Below are 17,949 nucleotides of genomic sequence, written 5' to 3' on the forward strand. Positions count from 1 at the left end.
CTCTCCTGCCCAAACACAATAAATGACTCCCAATGCTACTAAAATTATGTTGACTCATGGAACTGTGCACGTTTAGAGCAGAAAAAGACCTTAGAGATCAAGTGTACAAAACTGTAAAGAAGTAATGTTCAACCCTCCTGTTTCTGATGTGAGAGCTAATTACCAAGGAGAGGAAATGACTTTGATGCAAGGAGTCTGTAACTCTGTCTCAGGAATTCTGGTTTTGTTTTATTTGGTTTTGAGCTTTATGGCAGGATTTTTATTGCAATCGCAGCCTAATGCTCTTTCCTCTAAAACTGTAAAAGAGTCACTCTGCCATTCAAGGCTCTCCTCACTCACATGCCAGCCCATTTCCTGTCCTTCCACCATACTCCAGGCAGCTGGTGTCCACACCAGCAAGACCCTTCCTGACCTCTGTGCCTTGCTTTCTGCTGGTCTGTCTGCCAGTGATGAGTGCTCCTTTTTCTCTTTGCATCCATTTCTTCCCGAAATACCCTTACTCCCTATCACTTGAGGCTGATCTCAAATGCTACTTCTTCCAGAAAACCGTCTATGATTCCTCCAGATGCTGGCATTAGGTTTTCCGTCCACCACCCCAAGTTTCCATCATCCTGGGTTTGATATGAAAAATACCCTAGATGAAATTAAGAGCAGATTGGTGATGATAGAGGAGAAGATTAGTGAATTCAATGACATAGCAACAGAACACCAAATGAGAGCCAAAATAAAACCCAGAGATAAAAAGAGAACAGGAAAAAATAGACAATCAATGAGTTGCAAGATAGCTCCAAGTGGCCTAATATATGTAATTGTGTCACAGAAGAAGAGGAGAGAGTGCTCAAGAAAATACTGAAGAAATAATAGCTAAAGTTTTTGTACATTTAATTTAAAAAAATACCTACAGATCCAAGAAAGTCAATAAACCCCCAAGCACAAGAAATATGAAGAAAAGTACAAGGCATACCCTAACCAAACAGCTTAAAACCAGTAATAAAAAGAAAAATAAAATAACATAAAAACAATTAGAAAAAAAGGCACAGTATGTCAAAAAGGAACAAGAATGCCAGCATACTTCACAAAGAAAACAATGCAAGTCAGAAGATGGTGGAGAAACATCAATGAAGTTCTGAAAAAAGAAAACCAACTTAGAATTCTATACCCAAAGAAAATATCTTTCAAAAAGGAAGGTGAAGTAAAGACTTCCTGAGACATATAAAAGCTGAAAGGGCTCATTCTCAGCAGGCCTAGACTATACGAAATAAAGCTTTCCTCACAGGATAATTGTAAGAAATATGCTGCTGAGATATGGGTGCTCAGGGACAGGCATGCTGCCCAGTAAAGAGCCTAAAACCAGGGTTCAGGAGTCTGAGCCCATCCCAGCTCTGCAAGCTGCAGCTAAGAAGAACCTTGTTTCTGGAACCAAGGCCAAGTCCAGGCCAGAACCAGGACACGGCCAAGAGCAGCTATTGCTTACCTCCTGGCCCATCTGCTGCCCTTGCCCACTTCTGGGGCATCTTTCCTGGTGGCTTTCTCTGAGAACCATTCAAATGCAGACCACACCCCTGCTCCTCCCCTCCCCCACACAAACACTGAGGGAGGGTATGCCCAGCCACAGACAAAGAGTGAACCCCCATGTTGGTCCCATCAGCTTCATCCTTGCTGCCATGGTCAGGCTGTGACCTTGTCACTTCACACCTGGACCATGGTAAAGACTCATAAAGGTCACCCAGCCTCCACTTTTAGTCTGACTTCCACCTCCTCACCTCCGAAACCACTCTCCACTCTGTACTGTGGTCAAAAGGATCTTTTGATAAAGCAATTCTGATTATGTCTCTTCTTTCTCAAAATTCTTCAATGGCTCCCCATCACCTTCAGGATAAAAATCTAAACTCCATAGCTGGTCACAATGTAACCCAAACCTGACTTCCGTCTCACCACCCAGCCTTCTTCCCTTGACAAAGACACAGACTCGGCTCTAATCACACCAGGCCAGCTGCTGCTCCCTAACTCCATGTGTGACGTTTAGTGAACACCTGTCATGCGCCAGAAACCCTCTAGGTGCATTTTCACTGTAAATTTTCCAGCCTTCACGGTGATGAAGAAAGAGCTTACTATGCCAAAGGGAAAATAGGATGGTTCACTTTTTGAAGGATGTTGTTCAGCTCAGCTCACATGCCACCTCCTCCACAAAGCCCACCTAGGCTGAATCCACTCTCGTCTTGCTCCTTTTCAGAGTGCTGGTGGTCTAAAGTTATTTTGTTGCCTGAGATCCAGGATTATGACTCTCTTCTTCAAGTTCAACCCCTACCAAACGTGGTGAGCTTCTTGAGCTGAAGGTGCATGTTTTGTTCACCCCTGTCTCTCCCCGCCAGGAGGAAGAACTGAATGGAACGGAACCCTCCTTCCTGGAGTGGGCTCCTCCCAAGGCCACAGAGCCCCCAGAGCTTCCCAAGAATTCTTGTGCACCTGTGCCGACACAGCACCTCCCCCTCGCCCCCAGCTTCCAGTTTTTAGGGAGTCCAGTGTTGAGGTCTGGGGCGTTGCTGGTGTGTATCTTGGAGGGAAGTGAGCAAAGGCCTCAAGACAAGGGAAAGGTTCCCAAGGTTGCAGGGGCTGTAGGGCATCTGCCCCCCCCCCCCACAGGCCCCTGCGCTGCTGGTCTCTGCCGTGCCCTTTGGCCTCTGGTGGGTGGTGTGTCTTGACAGTCTGGCAAGCGGGAATCCACCGTGAGTACTCAGGAGAGAGGGAGCCAGACTCTGGACTCAGGCAAGAAGGAGATTGGGAGGCTCTACTGCTGATTCAGCTGGGCAGCGGCGACAGAAGTCTCTCCGGAACATGGCATTTCCAGCCCAGTTTCTTGGCCACATGTGTAACATGGGGTAACACAAGCCAAAACGCAGAACTCCCAGTAGTAGGACACGGGGTCGTTGTGACCATGGGAAGCACAGATCCCCTAAGAGCCCTGGGTGGGGTGGGAATGGGGTCGATATGAATGCCAGGAGAAGTAGGTGACATGCAGAATTCTCCTGATGGGAACAGTCACTTTTGTTGTGTGTTTGGGTATGTGGAGAGGGGCCTGGCAGTGGTGATTGTGTGTGTGTGTCCCTTGACATTAGCAATGAAGTTCTTTAACAGCATTCTAGGGCTGGATATGGCAAACTGGAGGGAGCCTGTCCAGACACACTCCACGTAGTCTCAAACAAGTCCCCTCCCGTTCTGGGCCTCAGGTTCCCCACCTGTTGAGGGAGAAAGTTGAACCCCTAGCTCTGGCATGCTTTTTTATCATCCATTTTAAGCTCCCTTTCATCCCCCAACCACCGATTTGCTTTAGGAATGCAAAAGGAGTGGGGTATCACATAGCAGAACACAGTTGGAGGGAGGTTCCCCCCTTCTGCCTCTCAATCGGCCTGGGAGGGTTTTCAGGCAGAAGGATGGAGCGGATTCAGGACTGGAATAACTCAGGTGTATTTGGTGATGTGGAGGGAATCCGTAAACGACCCGTCTTCTGATGTTTCTGGATGGTGGCATGGAAGGAGGAGGTACAGTGAGGTATGGTGGGCAGGGCACCTGCCACCTTCTTGGGACGGGACACCTGAGCCCGTGCGTTGCCACCGGCTTAGACAGCCCTCCTGCGGTCAGCCCGTCAGCGTCCTCATGCTCAAGACAGCAGAGTGGAGCCAGGGACCGCACTGGTACCAGAAGGGCCCTAAGAGACATGAGACGAACTCTGCCCTCTAACAGAATCCACCCCGGTGCCAGAGCAGGGAAGGGGCTTGCTGGGGTCAGGGCAGAGCTGAGGTCAGTCGGTGCCAGCCTGTGCTGGAACCAAGCCCTGCTCGATAGACACATAATAGGCTGGCTTCAAATGCCAAGGGAAGTTTCCAAAATCATGTGGCTTAAAGCAGGTGAACTGCTCTATGTTAGACATCAGGAGAGTGGTCAGCCTTGCCGGGGGTGATGGCTGGAGGGTCACAGGTGGGCTTGTGGGAGGCTGAGCACGTTGAGGTTCTTGACCTGCTGGGTGTAAGGGCGTGGCGGGTTGTGAAAACGCATGAGGCCGCACAGATGACATGCGTACCTTCCACTTCAAACTATTTAAGAAAAAAAAAACGAACTGAAAAGGGAGGAAAGGAAGCACGAGCCTTGGGCGCTGCGGTCAGCACCCCTCCCCCGGGGGCACGCAGGAGAGGGCGGGGCGCGGCTAGCGCCCCTGGCTGTCCCCCTGGAGCGGGAGGCTGGAAGGCCGGCCGCCCGCTCATATTGGCAGAGCAAACACACGGGCCCCCAGCACACTGGCCCTCTGTGTACACAGGGTGTTAGGCCGGGCTCCCCCGAGCTGCACTTCATGGTGACAAAGACAACAATGCCACATCTCGTAACTGTCAACAGCATCGCCGTACTCAGGTTTTTGGTCCAATATTTGCAGAGTCAGAGGAGCCATGTCTACTCTGCAATATTGACTTAGAGCCAGCACTTACCAGAGAGAGTGGAGGACCCAGCCCCGCCTGCTCACCTGCCAGCGCCTTCAGGGCGTGCGTGGCCTCAGGCAGAGCGCTGGGGGCCCGCAGAGTAGGAAAATCAGCCCTGCTTGGTTTCCCGGATGTTGGCCCTGATACCTGCACCCTGTAGCCTGGGCGTCCGGCTGTGGCGGGGACTCCGGAGTTTCCAGATCGCCTGCAGCCCTGGGTAAATGCAACCCGGAGACCCGCACAGGAGGCAGCTGGGAACATGAGGCATGGAGTTCCCAGTCTTGAACTGAAGTTTTCAGGAAATGGTAATTAGACTTTTTTTTTTTCCTGAAGAAGTTTTCTTTTTCATAACGGAGCTAAACCCTACCGATGCCAAACATGTAGCCTCCGGTTCAGGATCTTACATCCCCCCCAGTAACTTCTGAGTGAGACACTTTCCCATTGACAAACACAAGAGACTACTTTCCAGAAAGTCTGTCCCCTTTGTGAGCTCCAGGCCCCAGCAGCGGCGGCCATGACCTGTGACCTCCTGGCTCCCAGCCTTGCTGTCAGCTGGAGAAAGACAGGGGCCCCGCCTGCGTCAGCTGGACAAACGAGGGCCTGGAAACGCTGCCTAGAGGCTCTGCTTTCCACAAGGGGCTGACCCCTCGCTGCAGGTGCCCTGTCCCCAGGGCAGACTTGCTGCGCCGTCAGGTGGCAAGTTGCTTAGACATCTCCGTTCTCTGAGAATGACTCTTTTTCCCATTTGATCAGAAGAGCTCTGAAGAGACTGCCTGCCCTGCCCTCTCTCTGCCTCCAGGGCCCACGCATTCAGCGAGGCGTCCAATAACCATTAATTTAGCCAATTTCCTGGGCCACACCGTCCCCCGGGGACCCCACTTTGGTGGGCAGCAGCGGAACAAGACTCCCTGCTGTTTGCCTTCCCTTTTAATTACACGGGGACAAGCTTCCTTGGGCTGACTTTGGGAGGCAAGCCCCAGGCCAGCCTGGCTGCCCTCCACGAAACAATGCACACATGTTCGGGAGAATTCCCTCCTAGCCTAATCCGGGCTGGGAAGAAAAGGGCTTTTCTTCTTGTTGTCAAAGGGGGTCTTCGATGCTAAGATACCATTTTGTGTCTCAAGTCATGTCACGGGACTTCTGCCTCGGCCTCGCTGCCTGCTCTTTAGAAATGAAAGACACAGTCCTTGCTTCACCTCAGGACAAGTGCCCCCCACCCTGCCCTCCTCTGAAAATAAAGGGGGTTGGGGGCCTAGGGAAGCAGGAAAAGCTCCCAACTCCCACTGTTCCTTTCTCATCCTGGCAACCTCGGCTTTCTGGACTATTTGCCCAAAGGATGAGTAGGGAGGGCTGAGCCTCACCTGCTGATCTCAAGGGTCATGAATATTCTTATAATCCCCTGGATAGAAGGGCTCTTTCATTAGAGGACCAGATTCGTCCTGGCGGCCTGGGGGCTTGCCTCCCCCTCCCACCCACCGGCTTGCCTGCTGGCTGCTTTCCTGCTCCACCGCCTCTGGGTCTGGCTAGCTCCTCCGCTCTTGGCGCAGGTTGGATGGAGAGCCAGATTTTCATAAGGCATTGCTATGCTGCTTCCCTCACTACTCCCTGTCCCTATTCTACGGACGAATCAAAGGACATAACAAAGAAACCCCAGACATGCATCCTGCTGCTTAGAAAGGAGCTGGTGTCGGTACACCGAGGAGAGCAAAGTGACGGTGTCACTGGTAGTTGAGTGCACTTACGTTTATATACTTTACCTTTATTTGGCAAAGGATTGGAGGTAGCTTTTGGAAATACCCATAAAAATTCAGATGAAGAAATCAAAGACAATTAGAGCAAAATAGAACCAAGGCAGAGGAAAGCTTAATACCACAATTAAATGTTAACAAGTTACAAGTAAATGTCAGTTTCCATATGGGAGCAAGGCTGAGCTAACAATGTAACTTCGGACTTCCTAGCAGCCCAAGAAAAGGGAGAAAAATGGTCCATGGATGGTCAGAGCATACCAGTTGCTCAGGGGAAGCACAGTTCTCCCTGACACTGAGGGCTGAGACCCTCTATCAACAGTGGGTCCTCAAAACAAACAAAAATTCTCGTGTGCTGCATTAAACATGTCATCTCTAATCTTAGAACCGTTTCCTTAAGCTGTCTTTCAAGTGGTTTAATGTGCAACTCACATACCAACAATCACTGACTTTGCTAGACTGCTTTTAACACTTGCCATGGATTTAAAATCCATCTTGAATTCAGGCTAAGAAACTAAGAGGTAATTCTAATGGGGAGTGCATTGCTTCGGATATTTTAAACAAAGAAAAGGTCTGGTCCTATATAGCTAAGCCTCAGAGTACAAAGCAGTGATTTTCAAAGTTTTAATCTCTTAAAAATTATTGAGTATCCCAGAGAAATTTTTCTTTAGGTGGGTTATGTGTATTGATATTTAATATTTAATATAATATTTGATATTGGTATATTCACAATTGAAATGGAGAATTATTTAAGATACATACTCATTAACTATTTTAAAACATAAAACAACTTTATGTTAACATAAAATTACATTTCTTATGACAAAAACTGTAGCAATAAGAGTAGCTTATTTTTGCAATTCTCTTTGATGTCTGGCTTGATAGAAGATAACTGGATTCTTCCAAGCACTTCTACATTCAACCTATTGCAACATATTGTTTTGGTTGAAGTATATGAAGAAAACTTCCTCTCACACCGTAATGTAATTAGAAAAGAGAAGGAGAATTTAATAGCTTTCCAGTTAATCGTGAATCTCCTTCGGTACTCCATCAACACTTGACAAAGGTTAGTTGCAGTGTAGACCCTGAAACCGTATCAGTCAACTTCTCATACTCTGTGATGTAAAATCCATCGGTCCACCTTCCCCTTGGAAAGGAGCTTTCCCCATGCTTGACTTGGCCCCATCATGCCTTAGCCATTTGGAAAATACTGGTTTCCTTGGTTATGCAGATCTTCTAACTAACACATTTCTTTCTACAATATCAAAAAGAAACATTCATCTAAGTCATGGGAATAAAAGGCCCAGCATAGGAAATATATTCAATGACACTGTAATAGTGTTGCACGGTGACAGATGGGAGCTGCACTTGTGGTGAGCACGCTACAGAGAAGTTGAATCACTATGTTGTACACCTGAAACGATGTAACACGGTGTGTCAATTATTCTCAAATAAAAAAGTTTTTTAAAAAATGCTTTTAAAAATGAAAAAAAAGATACATTCATCAAAGTCATCATCCACTTCGCCAGATAAATACTGAGAAGTTGTCAAGCTCATTGTTTTTCCAGATTCTGCTTTTTGCCTAATGTATAAGTTTTATCATTGGCAACGAATACAACAGAGTTGTTTTCCGGGAAGTGGCAGGTCCACTCTGCTTATTTTCAAGCAAATGTCTGCCACATGACTAAGTTTGAACTCCCATAGTTCCTCAGTCATCCTCAGCAAAATGGCATTCCTCAAAAAAAGTGAGACTTTAGGTCACAAATCACATAACTGCACAAGTATTTTTCCTCAAGATGACCATCATATTTTGGGTTGCAAAGTGTTTTATGCGAACCTCCTAATTTGTCACATACACCATGAAAAAGACATGAAAAGCACTTAAGGGTGGAGATCTAATAAAAGCAAAAATCAATAAAATAAGAGTAATACAAATTAATAAAATAAATGACTAATTTTTGCTACTTCACCAAGCCATTCGTTAAGTTGCCTTTTTCTTTTCCCTAAGCTGTGAGTGCGTCAGGGTGCGGCCGGCACTACGCCCGCGAGCGCACGGCGGCCCCACTGCCCGGTTCATGCCGAGCGGGGTTACCCACCACGACTCTGGCATATCAGTGGATAGCAGCGTACTGCAAAGAGCAAATAACATATTCGTATTATTACAAAATCATGTTGACCTTGTGAGCTCCGGAAGGGTCTTGAGGACCCCCAGGGTCCACAGGCCGCCCTCTACTAACTGTGGGTGCAGAGGAAGACCCGGCTGGTAAGAGGGCAATTCCTTGAGGAGAGGCTCTCCACATGCCAAGCAAGAAAAGGCAAGCACTTCCTTCTGAAAATGTTTTCTATCTTGACTACAGCTCTGACAGCTAAAAAAATTAGAGATGCACCCTGTGCTGAACAAATAAATATTTCAGAAATTTAGTGCTAGAGTCAAACTGTTTGATTAAGGTTAGATAAATGCTTACAGTAGGCTAATAACTGAATTCTCCTCATCCCATCACAATGACGATCTTCTCCACCATATTGATATATTGTGAAGATCAAATGAGATAATAGCTCTGAAAGCTCTAAGCTAATTAAGGGTAGTGTTATATTTTATTTTTGAGGGTAGTTTTATTTATAAGAGGCAGTTTTATATAAAAATAGAAGTTTTCACAAATATCGGCATTAGAAGGACCTTTAGTGAATATCCAATCAAACCCTGTTTTATCAATGAGGAAATTAAGACGAAAGATGAAAAGGACTTTCCAGATTATAGCAAATCCTGATTATGGGTCCAATTTTTTGCCAGTTGAAGAGTTAATTGTTGTATACCAGTTAGCAAATGAAAGAAGCTCTCTCTCTCTCTCTCTTTCACACACATACACACACAGTAAACGTACAGATAGCAGTAAACAGTAATTTGTATGTAACTCAGAATCTACATACCGTATGCTTTATAAACATGAACAACTGACTCCTTTAAATAGTTTTTCTGTATTTGTGACAGGCTAAGTGTTAGGTATATGAAAAGAGAGACCACACAGCCCCTGCCCTCAGAGACCCTTCGGTCTTGTGAGGAAACGCAGGAGCGATCGGTAACTGCAGGACGCACTGCTGCGTTAGGACAGGCGCGTGCTTAAGGCGCTAATGTAGGGCAGTTCACTCAGGTGGGAGACAACGGAGTAAGGAAGGAGTCACAGAAGTTCCCCAGAGCAGGTGGTGCTGGATCAGGGTTCCCAGGGAGGCAGGAGGGTCATCAGACCAAGGAGCCCGGTCCAGTCTGAGCAGCGCGTGTGCAGGAAGCAGTGTGACGGAGCAGGGGGCTCTGGGGCTCTAACAGGGATGCGGGATGAAGAGCGGGGCTGGAATTGCTGTTCGAGAGGTGAGCAGATCCCTCATCGGGCAGAGCTAGGAGCTGAAGAGTTTGAACTTTGAAAATCTGGAGACAGTTTTAGTTAAGAAGTCACATTTGCACTTTGGACACATCATTCTGGCAAGAGTGTGGAGGATGGATGGGGGGAAGGGGGCAATGAAGGTCTGCAGTGGCAATGCAGTGAGACACGAGGGCTGTCTGATGTGCGCAGAGGTCATAGGATGGGGACACAAGATAGAAGGATGAAACTAGAGAGACTGGCAATTGGGTTTGTTCCTGTATCAGAGGAGATTCCTAGATGTCTGCCTTGTGTACCTAACAGTGTCTGTCGCCAAAATAGTGAGGTCTGGAGAAGGGACAGTTTTAATGGAGAAAACAGTGGTCTCACTATGGACAGGTGTCTGTGGGACATGTGAGTGGACAGCTGGGGATGGGGCTTTGGGGTATGGGGAGAGGACTGGGACGGAGCCAGAGAGTGACAGTCACTGCAAACACGGAAGGGAGTTGACCAGCCAGGGAGAACGTGCGACTGAGGAAGAGCTCCGGGAAAGGCCACCATCTAGGAAGGTCTGCAAACAGCACTGACAATCAGCAGCTGCTTTGTTACTAGAAGGGAAACCAGGAGAAAATGGTGTCATCAAAGGACAGAAGCCAAAGAAATAAGGGTTTACAGAGAGAGAGGGAAGGAGTGGAAGAGGGAACGGATGTCACAGTCTTAAATAGCCAAGTAAGTAAAAGAGTGTTTGGGCGACAGTGGTGGCCTCAGTGAGAGGCAGGAGGCAGAGGTGCCCAGCTGGTGAAAGAAAATGCGAGCTTGGAGTGAGCTGAACAAGGAATGTGGATGATTTCTCTTTAAGGAGCTTGGCTGTGAATGAAAGGAAAGCCAGTGTGTACTTAATAGATATATAGACTTCACAGAAGATACCAATTTGTTTCTAGATCCTGGGATTCACGGATATTTTAAAAGCTCATTTGGAGCATTTGAGTGGCTCAGTAGGTTGAGCCCCTGACTCTTGATTTTGACTCAGGTTATGATCTCAGGGTCCTGGGATCGAGACCCACATCAGGCTCTGTGCTCAGCACAGAGTCTGCTTGAGAGTCTTTCCCTCCGCCCCTCCCCCCACTTGCAGGGGCACATTCTCTCTCTCTCTCTAAAATAAATAAATAAATCTCTTAAAAATTTTTTTAAAAAGTCCATTTGTCTTATTTCCAGATAACTCTATCCAGAGTACCCCGAACACAGTACGTCAAAGTGGTGGTATAAAACGAGAATAAAGGAAAACCCATTGAGATTAGAAAAATGCAAAACCAGCAAATGCAAACCACCCTATTGTAATCTAAAATGCTCCCCATCTAGGTTCCTTATGCCCACATGGTGGTGAAAGCATGGCCTGGGAGTGGGGCTCTTAGTAGACAAGGCAATCCCTTTTCGGCCTGGCCGTGAACCTAAGTTCACACAAGTCGCACTGTACCCTCTATCAGGCAGCCAATAGTCAGTCTCTTTGGAAACCTACTTTGGATTTAGGTCTCTTTGCTCATCCCTGTTCCAACGCAGATTAACCTTTGCCCTTGGCAGGGAGTTGCTGCTGGATGTGAGCAGTCTTGTTGGCAGCCAGGGGTATCTCAGGACTTGGGTGTGGAACCAAGGCACCCGTGAGCCAGCAAAGCTATTTCTCTGTGCAAACATTCCTGAGAAAGCAGCACCTCTCTTACCTACAGCTCCCAAATGCCTCCCTTCTGAACTCACCACCTCTCAAACTTCTCTGACGTCTTTGCCAACAGTAACTTCTTCCTCATGCCTCCTACTGGGCAATGCAGGCCACTTCTGGTCGAGAAACAATTTACAGTACAGGGCGGTGAGGGGCACAGACCAGGAACCAGACTTTCAGGTGGAAATCCCAGCTTTGCCACTTATAAGCTAAGCAAACTCTGACAACTTGAATGATTTAGAGGTTCTGTTTTGGGGTTTTTGCCTATAAAATGGGAAAAATAATAGTACCTATCTCTCAGGGTTGTGGAAATGAACAACATTCAGACAATTTAAGTGCTTCCAACAGTGCCTGACAAACAGTACATGGTAACTCTCATTATTTAGAAGGATTTGAGAGAGAAACACCTTGTATCTGGTTTGGAGGCAAGTATTAGAATGCCTTTCACTTAAAACAGAATGTCCCCTGGGAAATATCTTGCCTGACTTCGTTGGACCAGGATGCATGGTCCCTTGGTTTCTCTGGATGCCAAGTTTAATCAGGCGCAGAAACTCAGAGGTGACCTGGGCTGGGGGAAACCTGTGGGACTCTCCAGCTCACTGTGCTTTCCCACGTCGGGCCTGGAGAAGGAAGTGGCGCTAATAAGGTCATGCGGGGAGCGGAGCATGATTCATCAGAATAGGACTCCTGTGCTTCATGGCCGTGTGCCCTGCTGCGCCCTTCTGAAGATCCAAACGCACGGGTTTGAACTCTGCGTGTGCGCATGTCATTGCCTTCTTTCCTGACAGAATTTCTCCAAATAGGATTGCTTTTCTGGAACCAGAGACAAACCCTTTGTTACAAATCCAGGATAAATAGACACACACACACACACACACACACACACACACACACACACACGGATTGCTTTTCTGGAACCAGAGACAAACCCTTTTTACAAATGCAGGATAAACACACACACACACACACACACACACACACACACAGTAGACAACCGGCTCTCCCGTACGGTACCGTACCCTTTAGTTAGTGAGATGATTTTATTCAAGCTGAGCAACAAATACAAAATAATTACCAGAATTCTGGGCTACCTCTTCCTCAGTAAACCCTAAAAATAGAATATGCTCTGAATACTCAGGATTCACTTAAAATGTGTAAAACAGGCCTCAGGGACACTTTCCCCGCTGAAGTTCACCAGCGTGACTTTCCGAACTTGAAAAAGTTAGATGTGTGGAACAAGAGACTTCTATATAAATACATACACCTTACTCGATCAGGGTTTCCTCTCAGCACCAACTTATCCCTTGCGTTCGATGTAGTATATATTAAGTGTCTCTCTCGGAATGCATACCCTTTCCTGCAGCTCACACCACGAAAAGGAACTGTCGGGTCGGGACAGGTGAGTGGGTAAGGGAAGGGGGCTCCTGGCACGTCGCCAGCCCATTCAATACCTGCTCTGTTTTCCAGGCTCTGCAGGCAAACTCACATGGGATCCCAGACAGACGCAGCCAACTTGCCAGCCTGGGAACTCAGGGAACCTCTCCGAGCAGGCGTTGACGTGCTGAAAAATGGTGACGGCGCCTACGTTAGGGAGTAAGAATAAGTAAACTAACATATTTAATATATATTTAATATAGTTGGCATTTAATACATGACATTTTCCCTTCAGTCCACCCTCATCATTTAGCTTCATTTAAGGTTAAAGCTCCACGCGTCTACATGAAGCTCAACATCTACGCATCCCGAAGCATGACCAGGAATCATGTTCTCGTCAGAAGCCCTTAGGATTGTCACGCAGATGCACTGAGGCCAGCGGCGGACAGAGCGCTGCAGTTCAAGACGCACATGGTGACCTGTGGCTGGGCAGCATGCTGGTTGTGGATGTTTCTGTCTGACTCACACACCGCTGAAGATCTTCTTCAAAAGATTTATTTATTTGAGAGAGAGAGAGAGAGAAAGAGAGAGCGAGTGAGCATGCAGGGGTAGGGGCAGGGGGAGTGGGAGATACAAAGAATCTCAAGCCGACTCCCCGCTGAGTTAGAAGCCTGACGTGGGGCTGGATCCCAGGACCCTGAGATCATGACCTGCGCCGAAATCAAGAGTCGGACGCTCAACCGACTGAGCCACCCTGATGCCCCAAGATTTTTAAATTAGCTGCTACCGTTCAAAAGTAGGGAGGTTTCAAATAAATATCCAAATCTCCAGCTTCTTTTACAAAATGCCTGACTTTGGGGGGCACTGAGTTTGTGGCCTGACTTCAATCTTCTTGGAACAGACACAGTATAGTAGTCCCCCATGATCAGCAAGGGGGGGACATTTCAAGACCCCTTGTGGATGCCTGAAGCTGCAGATAGTTCTGAGCCCTACAGATGCCATGCTTCTCCCTGTACACACATACCTATGATAAAGTTTAGTTTAAAAATTAAACATAGTAAGAGATTAACAATAACCAATAATAAAATACAACAATTATAACAATATACTGTAATAAAAGTTATGTGAATATGGTCTCTTTCTTAAAATACCTTATTGGACTGTACTCACCCTCCTTCTTGAGATGAGACGAAATGAGGGGAATGGCGTAGGCACTGTGGTGTGGTGTTAGGACACAACTGGCCCGATGATGCCTCAAGAGGACGGTCACCTGCTTCCGGACGGAGGCTGCCCCTGGGTCACTGGAGTTGTGGATAAGGGAGGACCACTGTACATGCTTAGGAGTCAGCAGAGAAGGGTTCTAGTTCTGCCACTAAGGGAACAAATTGTTCCTTCTCTCTGGACCTCTTTTCTTCTTTTGCAAAACGTGAGCTATCATTGTTTTAAAACTGTAATTCACTGGCTAGATAAACAAAGTGAAGCTGAGGGTAAAAAAAATGATAGAAATCCTCTACAAACCACACCATACTCTATACAGCCAGCCAGGTGGTGGGAGGCTTTAAAAATGTCTCCGAATATACGTATCCAAACTATAGGCATTACTGATAAAAGCTATGGTAGTTCAGAAAGAGGAAACAATTTTTTAAAGGAAGAATCACTCTATTTTATATACACAGGAAGATCTCGGCTTCCCACTACCAGATGGGAAACATGCAGATGTGCTCTGTATGCATCTGCTCTGGAAACTTCCCTATTTCCACATTCTCATCTTGTAGTTTTGAGGAGGTTGGTTGAGCGTGCCACGCCTGGTCTGTGGAGGCTTTCTGCTCGGTTGGCTTCAGACAAAGTTACCATTAACTCCCCAACCTGCAAGAAAATTATTTAACACAAAGGATTCCAAAATGTCCTCCTCTCCCCCTACAAGCCTGCAAACAAATGGTACAGGAATGAGGTCAGAAAGGAATCCCCCGCCTACCAGGCCTCTGAATTCATTTACCTACCTCAGAGCCCATTCAGGGAAAGGGGTGGAACAGGGAACAAGAGATGCTCGGAGGCCAAGTGGAGTTTGGGGGTCGAGCGCTACATTACAAGATTTGACAGGCCTTTGCCAGCCTTCAGCTTCTTTGTGTCTCTCACATAATAGAGAAACACAAACTGAGCAGCACACGATCTGTGGTTACACCCTTGGACAGAGCACACTCTTTGCAAATGCTAATAGTATTGTAGCATCTTGTCACCCGGGAACACAAAAAAGGATGTTGATTTTCACATGAACCAGAACAGGCCCATTGTACACAAGTTTGTGACCAACTTGTAGTATCTGCACATCAAAAGCCCAGCCAATCACGGGGTACACAGCTGGCGAACTGCACCGATGGGGGTGCCCGCCGCAGAACAAGATCCAAACGCCTCACCCACCCATACGGCGACACACACAGTACTTTTGACATGAATGAAACTACGATCTCACGATCCTCGTTCAGCTATGACCACGGCAGTTGGCAAGTATAATTAGCAAGAACATAAATGTCTCAGATGTTTAAGAAGAGAAGTCTGAATGTATGAAAACGGGAGTGGTTTTGCTCGCGCTGAGAGGCTCCAATATGGTAGAGGCAGCGAAGGGTGGGGATGTTCAATATGGGGCCATCTGATACACGGAAAGATAAACTCACGAGAATGTCGGCAAGAAAAGTATCTACTTTCAAGCTAATAGTCCTGGGAAACTAGAAACTCAAGGCAAGAAAATTAAATAAAGAACGTATAGGATACTCTTAAAAATAAATTGTCTAAATTGTAGAGGCTTCTGCTAATAGCCTTTCTCTCAAGTGTTAAGTTTATTAGGAACAAAAAGGCAGTCAAAATTTGGGGAAATATTCAATCAAGGTTTTAAAAACTGGGGTAAAAGTAATTCTGGATCTGAATAGTTGGGCTAACTCAAAAAAATTTAGAGGATCAACACAGGTAAGATGGGAAATTAACATGATTAACATGTTGAGGAAAAATCACAAAGTACTAATTTCTACTACTGAGATTTGAGGTCTGGGGCAGACAGGAGATGAGAGCCCCCTGAATCTCAGGATCACCTTGTCCCCCAGGACCCCGCAGGGACCCCCATCTCTGCTGAGATCCCCATTCTGGTGGTGCAGCCACAGCCTCAGTTAGGGTTAACTCCTTATGCACTTTCTGGGGGTGTCAGTGCCCTGGGTACTCCTCAGTAAGTCCACTTCATAAATAAGTTCACTATCCTAAAAGTATTTTTGAGAGCCAGCAAAGTGCACACAAGTGTCTAACCAGGCTTGTTTTCAAATTTAGACTTTGCTACTCACTAGAATGACCTTGGGCAAGTTACTGAACAACTTTTCTGAGCCAATTTCCTCATCTACAAAATGGAAATAATACTACCTGTGGTAATGAACGCAGAACACAAGACATACTGGTTCAAGTTCTTTTCTTAACATCAAAACTTAAAAGAAAAACCAAAAAAACTTCACGGGACCAATCTTTGGCAAGATAGGATACTAAAAAGGCTTCGGGGTTTCTAGACAGACCCCAAAATGCTAATGGCCAGTGACAGTACACGTCTTTGCTGTGCGCTCGGTCCTGCAGGGACCTTTATAATGGGCCCTTAGTAAGGGTGTGCTGCCTTCTGTACCTTTCTCCCAACACACACCAGGCACCTCTTCCTCCTGCTAGTACTGCTCATGGAGGCAGGGATGCAGGTTTGCTATTGTAACTCGGTACGTGCTGGGTTCTTAATGCATAGCTCACGTGCTGCAAGTGTGGGGGTACTTCTGACTCAAGCTCTCCAGACAGATACATTTCTTGATGGAGAAAAAGTGAGCATTGCAACTTGTTAATGATGTGTGACTACTTCCACGTTAAGACATATGGAAAAGAGAGATTAAAAACAAAAATGGAACGCAGAAAAATGGATAGGTTAATTCCTTAAGTTAAGAGGTAAATTAATTTCAGCATTTCCTGCAGCTGAAGTGAAGAAACAGGTTAAGGTCTTGAATTCTCTTTGACAGAAGAGTGGCACATACATTTGTCTGGAGGGGGAAGCTTTGCTGGCACTGAATAATCTAGTAATCCTTCTTTTAATGAACTCAAATAACAGACATGTTCTTAGGTTTTACTTCTGCAAAGGATACCATGCAGAAAAATATTTTCTTCAAATAGGTACATCATATAGCATTTGGGAAAGCCCAGGCATGTTAGATGAATCGAGAGGTAGGTCAGTGTCAGTCCAGGCAGTATTGCTTCCTGAAGTTTTGGCCTAATTCTCAGAAAAACTTTAGCAAAGCAAGATGGAGCCAGTCTATTCTCTGCATACTTTCTCACACATGTTAGAGGTCTCACAAGTTCCTGGCAAGTGCTAGATCATGAAAACCATGACTCTATTTTCTGACAAGTGGATAAAATTCTAATTTCCATGTTGTTCTATGTGATGTAGTCACTCCGAGGATAAGCAGCAGAACGGACATTCTGCCTCAAATGTGAAGCTGTGTTCTGGTAACACAGCTGTACGACATTCCTCTGTGGGAGGCAGCTGGCAGTGTCGTGGCATGGTGACTGGGTCTTCACTGGGCCTTGGGCCTATGGGTTTTTAAATTTTCTCAAATACCTGGATAGGAACCAGCTAACACTTGGATTAATTAGTTAAAAACAAAACACGTAAGAATTCTCTACTGCAAAGAATGAAGTAACAGGGATTTAAAAACCCTTAAAAGTTACTTCCTACTCAGTGACTTGACCCCAGATGAGCCTCAACACTGATCCAGAGAATGTGAACGTAACTCCAGTCTTTCTGAGAGTGATCAGATACACGCTCTCAATTTTCAAGCTAGTAACTCAACTCTTACTGTTTCAAGATACTTATTAAACCTTATGACGAACATTTTTCTTACCCTTACAAAACTGTCTTCTTCGAGGTAAAGGTTACTCACATTTAAACAGAATGGAGGTTCCTCAGAAAGTTAAAACACAGCTACCCTACGACCCATCAATTGCACTACTAGGTATTTACCCCAAAGATACACACACAGTGAAAAGAAGGGGCACCTGCATCCCAATGTTCATAGCAGCAACGTCCACAAAAGCCAAACTGTGGAAGGAGCTGAGATGTCCTTCAACAGATGAATGGATAAAGAAGATGTGGTCCATATATACAATGGACTACTACTCAGCCATCAGAAGGATGAATACCCACCATTTACATTGACGAGAATGGAACCGGAGGATATTATGCTAAGTGAACTAAGTCAATCAGAGAAAGACAATTATCACATGGTTTCACT

At 46.2% G+C, this 17,949-nt stretch overlaps 1 long non-coding RNA gene across 3 annotated transcripts; it reads right to left on the bottom strand.

The window, feature by feature from the left end:
* Positions 1-6,197: 6,197 nt before the first annotated feature.
* LOC103676004 lies at positions 6,198-17,727 on the bottom strand. Of its 3 annotated transcripts, none has more exons than XR_571975.2 (3): positions 13,823-17,727; positions 12,730-13,195; positions 6,198-7,469 (listed from the first exon to the last, which is right to left on the bottom strand). It is a non-coding gene; the product is annotated as an uncharacterized LOC103676004 (long non-coding RNA). The 3 variants fall into 3 exon arrangements; XR_571974.2 differs by lacking the exon at positions 6,198-7,469 and adding an exon at positions 7,666-12,091 and having other exon boundaries at positions 12,765-13,195; XR_005832215.1 differs by lacking the exon at positions 6,198-7,469 and adding an exon at positions 7,666-12,091.
* Positions 17,728-17,949: the final 222 nt, after the last annotated feature.

Source organism: Ursus maritimus, unplaced genomic scaffold (assembly GCF_017311325.1).
Source record: "Ursus maritimus isolate PB19 unplaced genomic scaffold, ASM1731132v1 scaffold_4, whole genome shotgun sequence".
In the NCBI taxonomy this organism is placed as follows: domain Eukaryota; kingdom Metazoa; phylum Chordata; class Mammalia; order Carnivora; family Ursidae; genus Ursus; species Ursus maritimus.